We start from the raw sequence: 20,486 nt of genomic DNA on the forward strand, positions 1-20,486 counted from the left end.
AGCAAGGTGAAAAGACAGCCTTCAGAATGGGAGAAGATAATAGCAAATGAAGCAACTGACAAACAACTAATCTCAAAAATATACAAGCAACTCCTACAGCTCAACTCCAGAAAAATAAATGATCCAATCAAAAAATGGGCCAAAGAACTAGATAGACATTTCTCCAAAGAAGACATACAGATGGCTAACAAACACATGAAAAGATGCTCAACATCACTCATTATCAGAGAAATGCAAATCAAAACCACTATGAGGTATCATTTCACACCAGTCAGAATGGCTGCGATCCAAAAGTCTACAAGTAATAAATGCTGGAGAGGGTGTGGAGAAAAGGGAACCCTCTTACACTGTTGGTGGGAATGCAAACTAGTACAACCACTATGGAGAACAGTGTGGAGATTCCTTAAAAAACTGGGAATAGAACTGCCTTATGAACCAGCAATCCCACTGAGGTGCATACACACTGAGGAAACCAGAATTGAAAGAGACACATGTACCCCAATGTTCATCGCAGCACTGTTTATAATAGCCAGGACATGGAAGCAACCTAGATGTCCATCAGCAGATGAATGGATAAGAAAGTAGTGGTACATATACACAATGGAGTATTACTCAGCCATTAAAAAGAATACATTTGAATCAGTTCTAATGAGGTGGATGAAACTGGAGTCTATTATACAGAGTGAAGTAAGCCAGAAAGAAAAACACCAATACAGTATACTAACGCATATATATGGAATTTAGAAATATGATAACAATAACCCTGTATATGAGACAGAAAAAGAGATACTGATATATAGAACAGTCTTTTGGACTCTGTGGGAGAAGGAGAGGGTGAGATGATATGGGAGAATGGCATTGAAATATGTATAATATCATATATGAAACGAGTCGCCAGTCCAGGTTTGATGCACGATACTGGATGCTTGGGGCTGGTGCACTGGAACGACCCAGAGGAATGGTATGGGGAGGGAGGAGGGAGGAGGGTTCAGTATGGGGAACACATGTATACCTGTGGTGGATTCATTTTGATATTTGGCAAAACCAATACAATATTGTAAAGTTTAAAAGTAAAATAAAATTTAAAAAAATTAAATAACTAACTAAATAAATAAAATGGTAAAAAAAAAAAAAAGAAAAAGAAAAACTAGAATAAATCTGACAATAGCTGTTTGCAGGTTCAATGTTTTTGGCAATGAAAATGAGTCCCCATATCCCTTTATGATTTCATGAATGCACTCTGTTTACAAGACAAATATGGAACACTTCATTATAGACCCAAAAGGAAAGTCTTAAATGAATGAGACATCTCTTTGCATATGATAGAAGCTAAATGGGACATTAAATTAAAGTCAAACAAGTGTGGAGCTTTTAGTTTTATTCTTAATTGTAGCAGCATAGCATAACACGTCAATTCTTTTATGCACATGATTTTCGTATGTCTTAATCAACAGATTTGAGGTTGAGAATTTCTGTATTTTATGAAAAAATCAATTAATAAGGAAATATTCATGTTTTTTTTTTTTAGAGAAATTGGTAAATATTCACACTATTTCTGGTAATAAGTGGGTAGGAGACAAAAAGTTCCTGAAGAGAGGAAATGTCATCCACTCTACCTGATGGATTTTCATGGAGCCTTTGTCTAAAGAGTTATTATAGTCATCCTTCCCAATATGTTGTTTTTGTATTAGAGGGAAAGTTTAGTTTTATTAGACAGAGGGTCAATACATAGTGTGCTTCCAATATATGTCTGAAGAAGTAAATCAGTTGAAATGGAGCAAAGTGGAGCAGAACATGATAGACTAGGACCATGTTTATTTGTTCTCTCCTAAATGTCTGATTTGTTCTAAAAATTAATAAGGAAAAATAAATATATGACTGGATGAGTGGTCAGTGGTACAGATGGTTGAAAAACTAAAGAAGATCCTGATTCCTTCTTTATACATATTTTTTTTTTATAAAAAAGAACTTAAAATATAAATTAAAGTAGCTTTGTTTAATGAGACAGGAAATTTTATAGGAGAAAGGAACAGGCTGCTTGGAAATAATTGTTAGGTGCTTCTCTCTGACTGCATATTTCCCTAACCAGATTAGTTATTAGCATATATAGTACAGGAATTCCCTTGTAGCTCAGTAGGTAAAGAATCTGCCAGCAATGCAGGAGACCTGGGTTCAATTCTTGGGTAGGAAAGATTCCCTTGAGAAGGAAATGGCAACCCACTCCAATATTCTTGCCTGGGAAATCCCAGGGACACAGGAAACCAGTGGGCTACAGTTTATGGGGTCACAAGAGTTGGATACAACTTAGCAACTAAACCACTCAGAAATTTTCACTTGAAAGTACATAAAATTTTAAAAATGAAAGTGTATGTCCCAGGACCTGATCTTCACAAATGCCTTGGGTGAGATTAAATTAGAAAAAGGAAAGACAGTTATAAATACTGTAGAAACAGCCCACCTCCTTCAATTTTGTCTCAGAGGAGTTTGGAAGGAAGCAGCACCATAATTTCATGCTCACCTTGAATCTGACCCACACATAACATCTTTCTAACTTACACAAGATGTAGATTCTCCTGCATAATATAACACTCTTTTATAAATTTGTTTTGAGTTATAAAATATGTTGTTGATAAGGTGACCATGCATCCTGTCCCAGTGTAATTATTAAGAACACCACCTTTCAGTCTCAGGGGTGTCCTAATTAAGAGGATGAATTACAGTTAACTTATCAATAAATAATAATAAAATTCTAATAAGATAACCTTTATTGGAAGCTTGCAATGTGTCAGACACTGAAATACTTTCATATGTAATGAATTATTTGAAATAACTCAATGAGAAAGGTTTTTCACAATTGAGGAAACAATGAGATAAAACATGGATAGAGTTAAACAGCAAGGTTTCTTCTCAAAGTCAGGAAACTTGATGAAAGTCTGATTCTATAACAATAGATGCCAGAAGGTGATATACTATCTTCCTATTTGCTGATTGACATAATAAACTTGCTTTTACTTAAAAAGTCCAAAGATTACCAATAGTTCTAATTTGTTATACTTCTTAGCTTGTTATAATCATATTTTATATAGTTCCATTTTGAGGTAGAAAAAGAGTATTGAACTGAACTAAAAGCCAGCTGGTTTGTAGTTCAGGATACCACTATCACCAACTTAGTGATAATAATGATGGCTTGTTAAATAACTAGTTTATGCCAGGCACTGTACATGGTATTTTCCCTGTGTTTTCTCATTGACCCTTATAACAGATCTGTGAAGCAGAGCATTTGCACCCCACAAATGTGTTTGAATTGCTTTAGCCTGGAATTGGTTCAGAGATATAAAATGAAGATTGGGGGATTAAAGAATTTCAGCAGGCCTCTCAATCTCTGATATCAGTATGTAAGGCATAGAATTTAAATGCTGAGGAAAATTCATGGGGGCAGCGACTTCCCTAATACCTTATATTTATATTAGCTATCATATATATTGAGCGTTTACTCGGAAGGGGTATGAATTTTACTAATTTTTATCTTTTTTTTTCTCCTCACCATAAGCCAAATAAGAAGAAAATTGGGGGGAGAACAAGTTGGTAGAGAAATAGGTGGAAGTGGAGTGCATCTCTCTCCATGGATGCATCAGAAATACACCTTCAGACACAGAAGTGCATGCAGAACACCAGCTGAGAGCAGACAGGAGTATCTGACCAGTGAAGGAGATGTATAGACCCATGCAAAACTGAGTAGGATGAAGGAACTAGGGGGGAAATGGGAGTGTTGGTAGGACTGGATCTGCACCCAGCAGGTGGGGGAACTGGAACAGGCATCCGATCCCCACATTGCAGCAATTGTCTGAGTCAGAGGAGAAACATTTAAGGCTGAGAGTGAGACAGCTGATCTGTGGCAGCCTAAATGAAATGATAATCAGACAGTCCTTGCCATAGCCAGACATACCCTGGACAGAGACATAGATCCCCTTCAAGGTGCAGCAGCTGGGAGCTGGAGTTTGCGGATTGTGGAGCAATCCCAGGGTGAGGGCTGCTGTTGACTGGAGAGATTGATTGAGGGGAAGTGAGGAAGGAGACTGTGGTGGAAAATTCCTGTGGAGAAAAGCCAGACAGCCATGGATACTGCTGAGTCACACGTAGGTGGTGGAGCCATCACCATAGCCTCTCTCTCCCCACATGTCAACATTGGTAGCTGAACAATAGAGAGGCTGGCCCATCAAGCCCCTGATGAGCCTAACCAGAGTAGGACTCCAAGGCGTGGAGGCGGGGGGGGGGGGGGGGGGGGGGGGGGGGATGGAAAACTTTTAAGTGACTGATGCTCCGATCTACAGAGTAGGACCCCAGCCAGGGGGGCCCTTCTATATGCCTGACAAGCCAAACAATAGAGAAGGACCTCAGGTAAGGGGGGCCTCTGAGTGCCTGAATGGCAGAGCTACAGAGAATGACTGGCCAAAGAGGCCTGATCTCCAGCTATAAGAGGCTCAAAAAAAGACTCTGATAGGGCCATAACTCCTGCCACGGAGGCAGTTTGTGTCCCTGCACACTTGGCACCGCCAGGTTCCCCGGGCCAAGCAGCTGAGCCACCTTCACGCTCAACCCTTACTGGGGCAGAGCTGCCACGGGGGGGGGGGGGGGGGGTGGAAATCTTTCATCTAGGTGTGCAGGGTCACTTTGGCAGTGTCTGACTCTTTGTGACCCTGTGGAATGTGGCCTGTGGCCTGCCAGGCTTCTCTGTCGGAGAAGGGATTCTCCAGGCAAGAATACTGGAATATATTGGCCAATACTGGTTGCCATAAGCATATAGAGCACTATATTCCTGCTGCCCTAGCTGCCAGCCCCCCTGAGTACCTGGTACTGCCAGAACCCCTGTGACCCAAGCAGCTGCACCACCTCCACACCCGGCCCTCTCAGGGGCAAACCCAAGTCCTCCAGGGCAGCATCAGGAGCAAACTCTAGTGGACGACCCACATGCAGAAGTGCAAATAAAACCACAATTGAAACCCAGAGGCAGTGTGACTAAGGAAGAAGACACAAAAGTTTCCCACCAGCAGTACAAGCTGCAGATTAAATCCACATGATCAGTTAGGCAGGCTCTGTATCTACAGAATATATAAAAGGACATTGAGAGCTCCCACAAATGAAAATGCACTAGTTCTGATAGCTGTGGACATTGGAGGCATAGAAGTAGGACCAGATTAGAACCTGAGCTGCCCCCACGACAGGTCCAGAGATCAGTACAGTGTTGGAGAGTATCCTAAGCTGGTGAGGTGGACTGGGACTCCCAGCAAATGAAAGGACTCTGACAGCACTGACTCAAAAAAACATTTATTATGTTTTGGTTTGTTCTGTAGATTCTTTTGGATTTTTTCTTTCTTTCTTTCTTTCCCTTTTCCCCCCTCTGTTGTAGTTGTCGATGTATTGGCACTATGAAATCTAATTAAGCTTTTGAAATTTTTTTTTCTTTTTTTTCTCAGACACATTTTTTATTGTTGTTATAAACCTCTGCCTCTACAACAGGCTTTTGCAGTTCTGGGGAGTCTTCTCATTTCTTTTTTTTTTTAACTTTCTTTTCTCTTTTTTTAAATTATAATTGTTAATTTTTTAACCTATTATTGTTTTTCTACATTTATTCTTTTGTTTGCTTTCCCTAGTGTTCTTTTTCCCTTGCAGTTAAACTTTAATGTATATAAATCTTCTTTATCTACTTCTATTTAAATTTGCATATCTATTCTTTCTTTCTTTCCTCTCCTCTCAACATATTTATTAGTTTTATTTTCATTGCTTTATTTGCCAATTGGCACCTTCCTTTAGTTTTGTTTTCCAGTTTGTGCCTTAGTTAGTTTTGTTCTGATATACATGATTTTTGGTTTCCTTTGTTCACTGGATCAATTTATTATACTTTATTTTTGTTGGACTGTTTTGATTTTGCTTATCACTGTATATGTATATGTGTATATTCAGTCACACTTTTTATTTTTGTTATAAACCTCTGCATCTACATTGGGCCTTTGCAGTTCTGTAGAGTTTTCCTTTTTATTTTTTCCTTTTTTTTTCTTCTTCCATTTTTTTATTTTCTCATATTTATAATTTTAAATTTTAATTTTTTAAAATGTATTATGCTATTCCTACATTTATTCCTTTGTTTGCCTTTCCTACTGTTATTTTCCCCTTGCAGTTAATCTTTAATGTATATAAATTTTCATCTACCTCTTTTTAACTTTGCATATCTATTCATTCTTTCTTTTCTCTCCTTCCTTTCCTTTCAACATATTTGTTAATTTTGTTTGCACTGATTTATTACTCACTTGGCACCTTGCTTTAGTTTTGTTTTCCATTTTTGTATTTAGTTAGTTTTGTTCTTAACTGGTAAATTATATATAATTTTTGATTTCTTTTTTTCGCTGGGTCAATCAATTGTACTTTATTTTTGTTAGACTGTTTTGACTTTGCTCATAGTTGTATATGTATATTCCATTATTTTATTATTATTTGCCTGATTTTATAACTGCCATTTGTCTGGGGTTCATCTTTGGTTTCTCAGTTTTGGATTTTGTTTAATCTTACTTAATGCCATAACAAACCACTTGTGCAATCTTTTTTCCTGACCAGCGATCAAGCCCAGAGCCTTTGGAGTGGGAGGACTAATTCCAAGACCCTAGACCACCAGAGAACTAACCCTCAGTTCAGTTCAGTTCAGTCGCTCAGTCGTGTCCGACTCTTTGCAATTCCGTGAATTGCAGTACGCCAGGCCTCCCTGTCCATCACCAACTCCCAGAGTTCATTCAAACTCACGTCCATTGAGTCAGTGATGCCATCCAGCCATCTCATCCTCTGTTGCCCCCTCCTCCTGCCTGCAATCCTTCCCAGCATCAGAGTCTTATCCAGTGAGTTAACTCTTCGCATGAGGTAGCCAAAGTAGTGAAGTTTCAGCTTTAGCATCATTACTTCCAAAGAACACCCAGGACAGATCTCCTTTAGAATGGACTGGTTGGATCTCCTTGAAATCCAAGGGACTCTCAAGAGTCTTCTCCAACACTACAGTTCAAAAGCATCAATTCTCGGGCGCTCAGCTTTCTTCACAGTCCAACTCTCACATCCATACATGACCATTGGAAAAACCATAGCCTTGACTAGACGGACGTTTGTTGACAAAGTAATGTCTCTGCTTTTGAATATGCTATCTATGTTGGTCATAACTTACCTTCCAAGGAGTAAGCGTCTTTTAATCTCATGGCTGCAATCACCATCTGCAGTGATTTTGGAGCCCCAAAAAGTAAAGTCACCCGTGGCAGATGCATGTTGATGTATGGCAAAACCAATACAATATTGTAAAGTAAAAAAAGAAAAAAAAATATATATATATATATATTTAATAAATAAAAATTAAAAAAAAATAAAGTCTGACACTGTTTCCCCATCTATTTCCCATGAAGTGATGAGACCAGATGCCATGATTTTCGTTTTCTGAATGTTGAGCTTTAAGCCAACTTTTTCATTCTCCTCTTTCACTTTCATCAATAGGCTCTTTAGTTCCTCTTCACTTTCTGCCATAAGGGTGGTGTCATATGCATATCTGAGGTTATCGATATTTCTCCCGGCATTCTTGATTCCAGCTTGTGCTTCTTCCAGCCCAGTGTTTCTCATGATGCATATAAGTTAAATAAGCAGTGTGACAATATACAGCCTTGTCGTACTCCTTTTCCTATTTGGAACCAGTCTGTTGTTCCATGTCCAGTTCTAACTGTTGCTTCCTGACCTGCATATAGGTTTCTCAAGAGGCAGGTCAGGTGGTCTGGTATTCCCATCTCTTTCAGAATTTTCCACAGTTTATTGTGATCCACACAGTCAAAGGGTTTGGTATAGTCACCTAGGGAGTATCAAATAGTGAGAATCCACACAAAAGAAACCACTTGAATAAAAGACCCAGCATCATCCAACCAACAGTAGCACCCTGTGCAGGAGGCCTCATCTAAACAACAAATAAAACAAAAATACAAAACCAATCATCAGCAGACAGGATTACCACCTCACTCAGTCTTGCCCAGCAGAGGAAAAGCAAACAAGCAAACAAAAACTCAGCACAAATCTCACTCTATACAAAGCTTGCACAAATCACTGGACCAATCTTAGGAGGGCAGAAATTAAAAGGAAGAAATGATTCAACCTTGAAGCCTAGGAAAATGAGAACTCAAACACAAAACAGCAAAAAAAAAAAAAAAGGCAGAGAAATACTACACAAATGAAGGGAAAAACTGGAAACACAGAAGTCCAAATAAATGAAGAGGAAATAGGTACAGTACCTGAAAAAGAATTCAGAATAATAATAGTTAAGATCATCAAAAACCTTGAAAACAAAATGGAGAAAATGAAAGAATCAAAGACATACAAGAATTAAAGAATAAGCAAACAGAGACAAACAGCACAATGACTTAAATTAAAAATACTCTAGAAGGAATCAATAGCAGAACATCTGAAGCAGAAGAACGAATCAGTGAGCTGGAAGATAAAACAGTGGAAATCACTTCTGAAGGGCAGAATAAAGTAAAAAGAATGAAAATAACTGAGGATAGTCTCAGAAACCTCTAGAACAATATAAAAAATGGTATGAGAAAATTTTTGAAGAGATTATAGTTGAAAATGCCCCCAACATGGAAAAGGAAATAGTCAATCACCCAAGAGGTGCAAAGAGTCCCATAAAGGATAAACCCAAGGAGAATCATGCCAAGCCACATACTAATCAAACTAACAAAGGCTGAACACAAAGAGAGAATAGTAAAAGCAGCAAGGGAGAAAAAACAAGTAACATACAAGGGAAAATCCATACACTTAACAAATGATCTTTCAGCAGAAACTCTGCAGGCCAGAAGGGAATGTCAGGATATATTTAAAGTACCAAAAGGGAAAAATCTACAACCAAGATTACCATACCCAACAAGGATCTCATTCAAAATTGATGGAGAATTAAAAAACTTTTTAGACAGGCAAACATTAAGAGAATTCAGGACCACCAAACCAGCTTTACAATAAATGTTAAAGAGACGTATATAGTCAAGGAATACAAGAGAAGAAAAGAGATCTGTAAAATCAACCCCAAACAGTTAAGAAAATGGCAACCAGAACATATATATATATATATATATATATATATATATATATATAATTACTTTAAATGTAACTGGATTAAATGCTCCAACCAAAAGACACAGACTAGCTGAATGGGTACAAAAACAAGACCCATATATATGCTGTCTACAAGAAACCTACTTCAGACCTAAAGACACATATAGATTAAAAGTGAGAGTATGGAAAAATATATTCATGCAAATGGGAAGCAAAAGAAAGCTCGAGTAGCAATCCTCATATCAGACCAAATAGATCTTAAAATAAAGAAGATTACAAGAGATAAGGAAGGACATTACATAATGATGAAGGGATAAATCCAAGAGGAACTTAACAATTGTAAATATCTATATACCTAAGATAGGAGTACCTCAATATATAACACAAACACTATTGTCACCATGTTTATTTAACTTATATGCAGAGTACATCATGAGAAACGCTGGGCTGGAGGAAGCACAAGCTGCAATCAAGATTGCTGGGAGAAATATCAATAACCTCAGATATGCATATGACACCACCTTTATGGAAGAAAGTGAAGAAGAGCTAAAGAGCCTGTTGATGAAAGTGAAAGCGGAGAGTGAAAAAGTTGGCTTAAAGCTCAATATTCAGAAAACTAAGATCATGGCATCTGATCCCATCACTTCATGGCAAATAGATGGGGAAACAGTAGCTGACTTTGTTTTTCTGGGCTCCAAAATCACTGTAGATGGTGATTGCAGCCATTAAATTAAAAGACATTTGCTCCTTGGAAGGAAAGTTATGACCAACCTAGACAGCATATTAAAAAGCAGAGACGTTACTTTGTCAACAAAGGTCTGTCTAGTCAAGGCTATGGTTTATCCAGTGTTCATGAAGTATGGATGTGAGAGTTGGACTATAAAGAAAGCTGAACGCCGAAGAATTGATGCTTTTGAACTGTGGTGTTGGAGAAGACTCTTGAGAGTCCCTTGGACTGCAAGGAGATCCAACCAGTCCATCCTAAAGGAGATCAGTCCTGGGTGTTTATTGGAAGGACTGATATTAAAGCTGAAATCCAATACTTTGGCCACCTGATATGAAGAGCTGACTCATTGGAAAAGACCCTGATGCTGAGAGAGATTGAGGGCAGGAGGAGAAGGGGACAACAGAGGATGAGATGGTTGGATGGCATCACCAACTCAATGGACATGGGTTTGGGTATACTCCAGGAGTTCGTGATGGACAGGGAGGCCTGGCATCTGTGGTTCATGGGGTTGCAAAGAGTCGGACATAACTGAGCGACTAAACTGAACTGAACTGAACAGACATAGAAGGAGAAATTGACAGTAACACAATAATAGTAGAAGACTTTAACACTCTACTGTCACCAATGAACAGATCATCAAGTTCAGTTCAGTCACTCAGTTGTGTCCGACTCTTTGTGACCCCATGAATCGCAGCACTTCAAAACAGAAAATTAATAAGGAAACACAAGTCTTAAATGATACATTAGATGAGATTGATCTCATTGATATCTTCAGGACGTCCCATCCAAATGCAGAAGAATACACCTTCTTCTCAAGTTCACATGGAACATTCTCCAGGATAGACCACATCTTGTGTCACAAATAAAACCTCAGTAAATTTAAGAAAATTGAAACCATATCAAACATCTTCTTAGGCCACAACACTATGAGACTAGATATCCATTATAAGAAAAAAAAAAAAACTGTAAGAAATACAAACACATGAAGGTTAAACAACATTTTTCTAACTAGCCAACAGGTTACTGAAGAAATCAAAAGGGAAATAAAAAATTTTCTGGAAACAAATAACAATGAAAACTCAACAACTCAACACCTATGGGATGCAGTTTATAGCAATACAATCCTACATTAGGGAACAAGAAAAGCATCGAGTAGACAACCTAACTTTACACCTGAAACAACTGGAAAAACAAAAAAAAAATCAAAATTATTAGAAGGAAAAAAATCATAAAGATCCAAGCAGAAATAAATGAAAAAGAAATGAAAGAAGCAATAGTAAAGATTAATAAAACTAAAAGCTGGTTTTGAGAAGATAAACAAAACTGACAAGATTTTAGTCAGATTTATCAAGAAAAATGAGAGAAGAATCAAGTCAAGAAAATTAGAAATGAAAAAGGAAAGGTTACAACAGAAAATGACATGCAAAGGATTATAAGACTATTATGAAAAACTATATGTCAATAAAATGGTTAACCTGGAAGAAATGGGGCATATTCTTAGAAAAGTTCTATCTTCCAAAACTGAACTAGGAAGAAATAGAAATTACGAACAACACAATTAGAAGCACTGAAATTGAAGATGTGATAAAAAATCTCCCAAAAATCAGAAGTCCAGGACTAGATGGGGCTTCACAGGAGAATTCAAACATTTAGAGAAGAGCTAATGCCTATCCTTCTACAACTCTTTCAAAAAATTGCAGAGGAAGGAACACTTCCAAACACATTCTTTGAGGCCACCATCTTCTTGATACCAAAATCATACAAAGACAACACAAAAAAGAAAGCTACAGGCCAATATCACTGATGAACATAGATGTAAATATCCTCAACAAACTTTTAGCAAACAGAATTCAGCAACACATCAAAAAGCTCATACACCATGATCAACTTGGGTTTATTCCAGGAATGCAAGGATTCTTCAATATACACAAATCAATCAATATGATACACCATATTAACAAATTGAAAGGTAAAAAATCATATGATAATCTCAGCAGATGCAGAAAAAGAATTTGACAAAATTCAGCACCCATTTATAATTAAAACTTTTCAAAAAATTGGCATAGAAGGAACCTACCTCAACATAGTAAAGGCCATATATGATAACCCTATAGCAAATGTTATTCTCAATGGTGAAAAATTGAAAGCATTTACCCTAAGATCAGGAAGAAGACAAGGGTGCCCACTTTAACCACTATTATTTAACATAGTTTTGGAAGTCCTGGCTACAGCAATCAGAAAAGAAAAAGAAGGAAAAGGAATTCAGATCAGAAAAGAAAAAGTAAAGCTATCACTGTGTGCAGATGACATGATACTGCACATCAAAAACCCTAAAGATAGCATCAGAAAATTACTAGAGCTAATTAGTGAATTTAGCAAAGTTGTGAGATACAAAAACAACGCACAGAAATCATTTGCATTTCTATACTAACAATGAAAAATCAGAGAAATTAAGTAATCAATCCCATTCACCATTGCAACAAAAAGAAATAATATCTAGGAAGAAACTTACCTAAGGAGAGAAAAGAACTGAACACTGAAAATTATAAGACAATGATGAAAGAAAGTGAAGAACAGCTACAGATCCTCCTGATGAAAGTGAAAGAGGAGAGTAAAAAAGTTGGCTTAAAGATCAACATTCAGAAAACTAAGATCATGGCATCTGGTCCCAGCACTTCATGGAAAATAGATAGAAAAACAGTATAAACAGTGGCTAACTTTATTTATGGGGGGGTTCCAAAATCACTGAGATGGTGATTGCAGCCATGAAATTAAAAGATGCTTACTCCTTGGAAGGAAAGTTATGACCAACCTAGACAGCATATTAAAAAGCAGAGACGTTACTTAGTCAATAAAGGTCCCTCTAGTCAAAGCTAAGGTTTTTCCATAGTCATGTATGGATTTGAGAGTTAGACTATAAAGAAAGCTGAGCGCCAAAGAATTGATGCTTTTGAACTGTGGTGTTGCAGAAGACTCTTGAGATTCCCTTGGACTGCAAAGAGATCCATCCTGTCCAACCTAAAGGAGATCATTCCTGGGTGTTCATTGGAAGGGCTGATGCTGAAGCTGAAACTCCAATATTTTGGCCACCTGATGCAAAGAACTGACTCACTGGAGAAGACCTTGATGCTGGGAAAGACTGAAGGCAGGGAGAGAAGGGGAAGACAGAGGATGAGATGGTTGGATGGCATCACCGACTCAATGGACATGGGTTTGGGTGGACTCTGGGAGTTGGTGATGGACAGGGAGGCCTGGCGTGCTGCGATTCATGGGGTCACAAAGAGTCGGACATGACTGAGTGACTGAATTGAACTGATGAAAGAAATCAAAATGACATAAGCAGATGGAGAGATATACCATGGTTCTGAGTAGGAAGAATCAATTTTGTGAAAATAACTAAACTACCAAATACAACTAATAGATTCAATGTGATCCTTATCAAATTACCAATGGCATTTTCCAAAGAACTAGAACAAAATATTTCACAATTCATATGGAAACACAAAAGACCCGAATAGCCAAAGCAGTCTTGAGAAAGAAGAATGGGCCTGGAGGAATCAACCTTCCTGTCTTCAGATTATACTGCAAAGCTACAGTAATCAAGACAGTATGGTTCAGTTCAGTTCAGTTCAGTCGCTCAGTCATGTCCAACTTTTTGAAACCCCATGCATTGCAGCATGCAGGCCTCCCTGTCCGTCACCAACTCCTGGAGTCTACTCAAACTCTTGTCCATTGAATCAGTGATGCCATCCAGCCATCTCATCCTCTGTTGTCCCCTTTTCCTCCTGCCCGCAGTCCCTCCCAGCATCAGGGTCTTTTCCAATGAGTCAACTCTTCACATGAGGTGGCCAAAGTACTGGAGTTTCAGCTTTAGCATCAGTCCTTCCAATGAATACCCATGACTGGTCTCCTGTAGGATGGACTGGTTGGACCTCCTTGCAGTCCAAGGGAATCTCAAGAGTCTTCTCCAACACCACAGTTCAAAAGCATCAATTCTTCAGTGCTCAGCTTTCTTCACAGTCCAACTCTCACATCCATACATGACCACTGGAAAAACCATAGCCTTGACTTAGACAGACCTTTGTTGACAAAGTAATATCTCTGCTTTTGAATATGCTATCTAGGTTGGTCATGACTTTCATTCCAAGGAGTAAGTGTCTTTTAACTTTATGGCTGCAGCCACCACCTGCGGTGATTTTGGAGCACCCCAAAATAAAGTCTGACACTGTTTCCACTGTTTCCCCATCTATTTGCCATGAAGTGATGGGACCATTTGCCATGATCTTAGTTTTCTGAATGTTGATCTTTAAGCCAAATATTTTAGTCTCCTCTTTCACTTTCATGAAGAGGCTTTTAGTTTCTCTTCACTTTCTGCCATAAGGGTGGTGTCATCTGCATATCTGAGGTCATTGGTATTTCTGTCAGCAATCTTGATTCCAGTCTGTGCTTCTTCCAGCCCAGAGTTTCTCATGATGTACTCTGTACATAAGTTAAATAAGCATGTATGGTACTGGCACAAAAACAGAAATGTAGATGAATGGAACAAGATAGAAAACACAGAAATAAGCCCATACATCTATGGGTACCTTATTTTTGACAAAGGAAGCAAGAATATACAACAGGGGAAAAGACAACTTCTTCAAAAAGTAGTCCTGCGAAGACACAACAGCAAGATGTAAAATAATGAAGTTAGAATACTTCTTAACACTTCTTAACACCATAGACAAAGATAAACTAAAAATGGATGAAAGACCTGAATGTAAGACCAGAAACTATAAAACTCTTAGATGAAAACATAAGCAGAACACTCAATGACATAAATCAAAGCAAGATCCTGTATGACTCACCTCCTAGAGTAATGGAAATAGAAACAAAAGTAAACAGGTCAGACCTGATTAAACTTAAAAGCTTTTGTAAAGGAAAGGAAACTATAAGCAAGGTGAAAAGACAGCCTTCAGAATGGGAGAAAATAACAACAAATGAAGCAACTGACAAAGAATTGAACTCAAAAATATACAAGCAACTCCTGCAGCTCAATTCTAGAAAAATAAATGATCCAATCAAAAAATGGGCCAAAGAACTAAACAGACATTTCTCCAAAGAAGACATACAGATGGCTAAGAAACATGAAAAAATGCTCAACATCACTCATTATCAGAAAAATGCAAATCAAAACCACAATGAAGAACCATCTCACACTGGTCAAAATGGCTGTTATCAAAAAATCTACAAACAATAAATGTTGTAGAGTGTGCCAAGAAAAGGAAACCCTCTTACGCTGTTGGTGGGAATGCAAACTAGTACTGCCACTATAGAGAACAGTGTAGAAATTCCTTAAAAAACTGGAAATAGAACTGCCATACAACCCAACATCCCACTACTGGGCATATACACTGAGGAAACCAGAATTGAAAGAAAGATGTGCACCCCAGTGTTCATCACAGCACTGTTTTCAATAGCTAGGACATGGAAGCAACCTAGATGTCTTTTGGCAGATGAATGGATAAGAACACTGTGGTACATATACACAATGGACTATTACTCAGCTATTAAAATGAACACATTTGAATCATTTCTCATGAGGTGGATGATACTGAAGCCTATTATACAGAGTGAAGTAAGTCAGAAAGAAAAACACCAATATAGTATATTAACACATACATATGGAATTTAGAAAGATGGTAACAATGACCCTATATGTAAGACAGCAAAAGAGACACAGATATAAAGAGCAAACTTTTGGACTCTGTGGGAGAAGTTGAGGGTGGAATGATTTGACAGAATAGCATTGAACATGTATATTACCATATGTGAAAAAGATCGCCAGTCCAGGTTTGATGCATGGAACAGGGCAGTCAAAGTCAGTGCACTGGGACGACCCTGAGGGATGGGATGGAGAAGGGGGTGGGAGGGGAGTTCAGGATGGGGAACACATGTACCCCATGGCTGATTCATGTCAATGTATGCCAAAAACCACCACAATATTTTAAAATAATTAGCCTCCAATTAAAATGAATAATTTTTTTAAAAGACACATGTATCCCTTTGTTCATTGCAACAGTATTTACAATAGGTAGAACATGGAAGCTAACTACTTGCCCATTGACAGATGAATGGATAAAGAAGTTGTGGTACATGTACACATTGGAATACTACTCAGCCATAAAAAGGAACACATTTGAGTCAGTTCTGATGAGGTGGATGAACCTAGAACCTATTATACAGACTGAAGTAAGTCAGAAAGAGAAATATAAATGCCATATTCTAATGCATATATTGGAGAAGGCAATGGCAACCCACTCAAGTACTCTTGCCTGGAAAATGGACTGAGGAGCCTGGTAGGCTGCAGTCCATGAGGTTGCTAGGAGTCGGACATGACTGAGCGACTTCACTTTCACTTTTGACTTTGATGCGTTGGAGAAGGAAATAGCAACCCACTCCAGTGCTTGCCTGGAGAATCCCAGGGACGGGGGAGCCTGGTGGGCTCTGTCTCTAGGGTCGCACAGAGTCGGACACAACTGAAGTGACTTAGCAGCAGCAGCAGCAACAGCAACGCATATATACCGAATCTAGAAAAATGATACTGAAGAATTTATTTACAGGGTAGAAATGGAGAAACAGACATAGAGAATAGACATGTACATGAAGAGAGAGGAGGAGAAGGTGAGATGTATGCAAAGAGTAACATGGAAACTTATATTACCATATGCAAATTGCATAGCCAATGGGAATTTGCTGTATGGCTGAGGAAACTTGAACAGGGACTCTGTATCACATTAGACGGGTGGGATGTGGAGGGAGATGGGAGGCGGTTCAAAAGGGAGGGGTATATGTATATCTATGGCTGATTCATGTTGAGATTTGACAGAAAACACCAAATTATGTAAAGCAATTATCCTTCAATAAAAAATAAAAATAAAAAAGGCCAAATTTTGGATTTGATCCAATATAAGTTTAACTCCACTATACTAGAGAGAGTATCCCTCTCTGACTCTCTAGTATCTTCTCTAATTTAGGAAACTTTCTGAAAATCAATATTAAATGTAAATGAATAAATAACATTTACTCATGATCCACCACTGTATAAATAATATGAATAGAAAAACAAGTGTATCATATAGAGGTGTTGAAAGGAAATTCCTTGCCACTTTTTCAAACAAGTAGTGTGGAAATACTTACACGTTCAGAGTAAGTTTTCATGTGTTGCAAAGAACAAAGTACACATGAGTCTGTGCTTGTACCCAAACAATAGTCACAGTTCAGTTGGGATACAAGAATACAAATATAGATTAGGTATTATTATAAAGTACCAAAATGTAGAGTGTAACTTGAATAGTGCTTTTTAGCTAAGAATATGTTATATGTGGTATGTTTTAAAAATGCAAATGTAAAATAAAAGACTTTTTCTGTAAAATAAAAAAATAAATAAATAAAAATGCAAATGCCAGGACCATACATGTGTTTACCAAGTAAGTTTCTAAGGTTGTAGCTTGGAAAAGTGCATGTAATTTTAAACTTCACAGGTGATTCTAAAGTGTACTAGGAATAACAATCGTTGGTTTAACATTAATATACTATATACACAGATTAAAAAGAAGAGGTTAATTTGGGCTGAAATTTTAAAAGATGGCTTCATAGAAGAGATGAGATTTGAATGAAAGATGAGATGGACAGAAGGTAGGTGAAACAGGCTGCTTTCTTTTGCTTTTTAGCTCAAAATAAAATCTTTCCTTTAAGAAATTTATCTGTGTTTCAGATTCCTAATTGGATTGATCTAGAATAGATAATAAAACTTATAATAATAAATGCCAGGAAATGTTTATCTTCTCATAAATCCATGATGTGGCTACATGAAACTCAGATTTAATATTTTGCTTGAAAATTCATTAATTGCTACAGATTAGCATTAATATATTAATTTGAAAATTTTATCAAAGTTAGTAAATGCATTTTGGATGAAAAATTGCCAATTGATGTTTTATCCAAATTTGGATTCTTAGATCTTTAATATAGGATTGGTATCTGGAAGCTGAATAACATACATTTGTTTGTTGAATGAATGAAATATTTGGGTTTACTTGGTTAATTCATCCCACCTTGTTTGTGGGGCAGATTTCAATAGTCTCCATTTGAAAGATCAAGAATTTTACCTATAATGGTTTTGGTTTGTTGTTTCTTTATTAATCCAGAACCATTGAGCTGGCAAAGACTAACAATCATTAACTTTTAGGCTTTTTCTTTCCCAATGAAAAGATTGAAGGAAAATAATAACAATGGAAAAGGCAAAAGAGTTCCAAGCATCCTAATACCAGGGGAGTTTTCCATCCATCTGGACACCTACACCAGCTGGTAAAGCTTTCTCCTCAGACCAGTCTTTCCAGAGGGTGTGGTAAGCTGAGTCACCCACCTGTTAACAGAAAGGAGCAGGGCCTCCCAGCTTGCTCAAGCTTGGCCATACAGTTTCATAGAATAAGGTTATTTTGTCATTGTTTAGATTTGAAATGTTAATAGAATTGTAAAGGCATGACAGCAAAAAAATCACTAAGAACTTTTATCTTGCTGTATTACATCCTTCCAGCACTGTTGTTACAGAAAAAATGTCAGAAGATATTCACATTTCCTCAGGAGAATTTTATGATACTTCTGGAACAGTTTCATGGCAGGGGCAGAATAAGAAGAATGAACAGAAAACAAAACACATATGGGAAGAGTATGGTGAGCTGATGACAGAAGACTTTGATTTTATTTTTCACATATGTATTTTGGAGAACAAAGAGGGAGAAAATGCAAAGTATTAGACAGTGTTTAGTTCCAGACATGTATTTATAAAATATTTTTATTGTGCAGCAGCTTTAATAATAAGGATAGACAATACTGGTATTAGAGAAGAGGGAGCTTGGTCAGAAGGAGGTGTCACAGAACAAGATGCCTGTGAGATCAGCCTTGGTGCCATTCAGGAGAAGTCCAGGTTGTCCCACTGGCTGCTTTTAGTTCAGCTGACATGGCTGTAGGCTATAAGGACTTAAATAAATGGCCATTTCCCCCTAAAGAACTACTGAAGGAACTCTTGGGGCAACTACATTCTTTGGCAAACGTGTAATTCATAGACCCAAACTCAAAACTTCCAAGGTACTATTTGGACTCTTGGTAACTGTTCTGGCGGCAAAGTAACCTCAGGAACTATGATTTTGAAAGTATCTGGCACCTGACTCAAGGATTACATCTACTGATCATCGTACTGTAGCAAATTTTTGGCCCCTCCGCTGCTACATGATTGCCTCATCCCAGACAAGCCTGATTGTAATCAGTAAAAAAAAAATAAATAAATAAATAAACATAATTCTTCATAAGCAGTGACTGAACATGAGCATATCTTAAACAGTTTAATTCACATTAGGTTGCACAGAATAGCAGAAAATAAAATGAATTTGTATTTTAATTTTTTCAGGGGTGGCTTATCACATTTAAGGCCTTACATGTCATCTTGGGTACAGTAGTAATTTTAATCAGACAAGGGTGTGCTAGAGCCACAGGTCTATGCATTCCAAATGTGTGCTTCTCTCCTCACTTTGGTAGCTTTATGTAGATCCAGATAGGATTTTTATACCACAGAAATTGGCAAACAGGATTCTTAATCACTTTGGGCTGTTACAACAAAATAACACAGACTAGGTGGCTTATCAAAAACTGAAATTTATTTCTCACAGTTCTGGAGGCTGATATCTCAGATCAGGTGCCTGTGTGGTCAAGTGTAAGTCTTCTTCCAGATTGCAAAGTTCTCTTTGTATCCTCATATGGTGGAAGGAAATGGCAACCCACTCCAGTATTCTTGCCTGGAGAACCCCATGGACAGAAGAGCCTGATGGGCTATAGCCCACGGGGTTGCAAAGAGTTGGACAGGACTGAGTGACTTCACTTTCACTTTTCTTCATGGTGGAAGGAGATAAGGAGCTCAATGGGATCTCTAATCCCCTTCAAGAGGATCTAATTACCTCCCACAGGCTCCATCTTCTAACATCATCAAATTGAGCATTCGAATTCCAATACATGAACTTGGGGGGATGGTGAACACAAGCATTCAGACTATGCATGAGTGCTGAGTCGATTCAATCATGTCCAACTCTTTGCAACGCTATGGACTGTAACCCTCCAGTCTCCTCTGTTCATGGGATTCTCCAGGCAAGAATAATGGAATGGATTGCCATTTCCTTCTCCAGGGGACCTTCCCAACCCAGAGATCAAACCTGCATCTCCTGCCTTGAAAGCAGATTCTTCACCCACTGAGCCACCATAGCATTCAACAAATCAGGGCTTTCTATTTTGCAGAGAGCCACTGAAATAGTTTGACAGCACACCACTGAATTACATACACATTTTAGAAGAAGAGTCCTAATACAAATGTATGGTTTTGTAATTAAGAATATTGCTTGCTGAGTAAATATTTAAAGACACTATTTTAAAGACAAGGCATTTCATTAGACTACCAAAGCTCACTTTGTTATTAGCCATCATTTAACCTCCTTTTGTCTTAGTTTTTCTATCCTTAAAACAAGAACATTATAATAACTACTTCATAGAATGGTTCTGATGACTCAATGAATTAATATATGTGGTGCTGTTTTTTTAATTTAAATTTATT

Source organism: Bubalus bubalis, chromosome 2, assembly GCF_019923935.1.
Source record: "Bubalus bubalis isolate 160015118507 breed Murrah chromosome 2, NDDB_SH_1, whole genome shotgun sequence".
Lineage (NCBI taxonomy): Eukaryota > Metazoa > Chordata > Mammalia > Artiodactyla > Bovidae > Bubalus > Bubalus bubalis.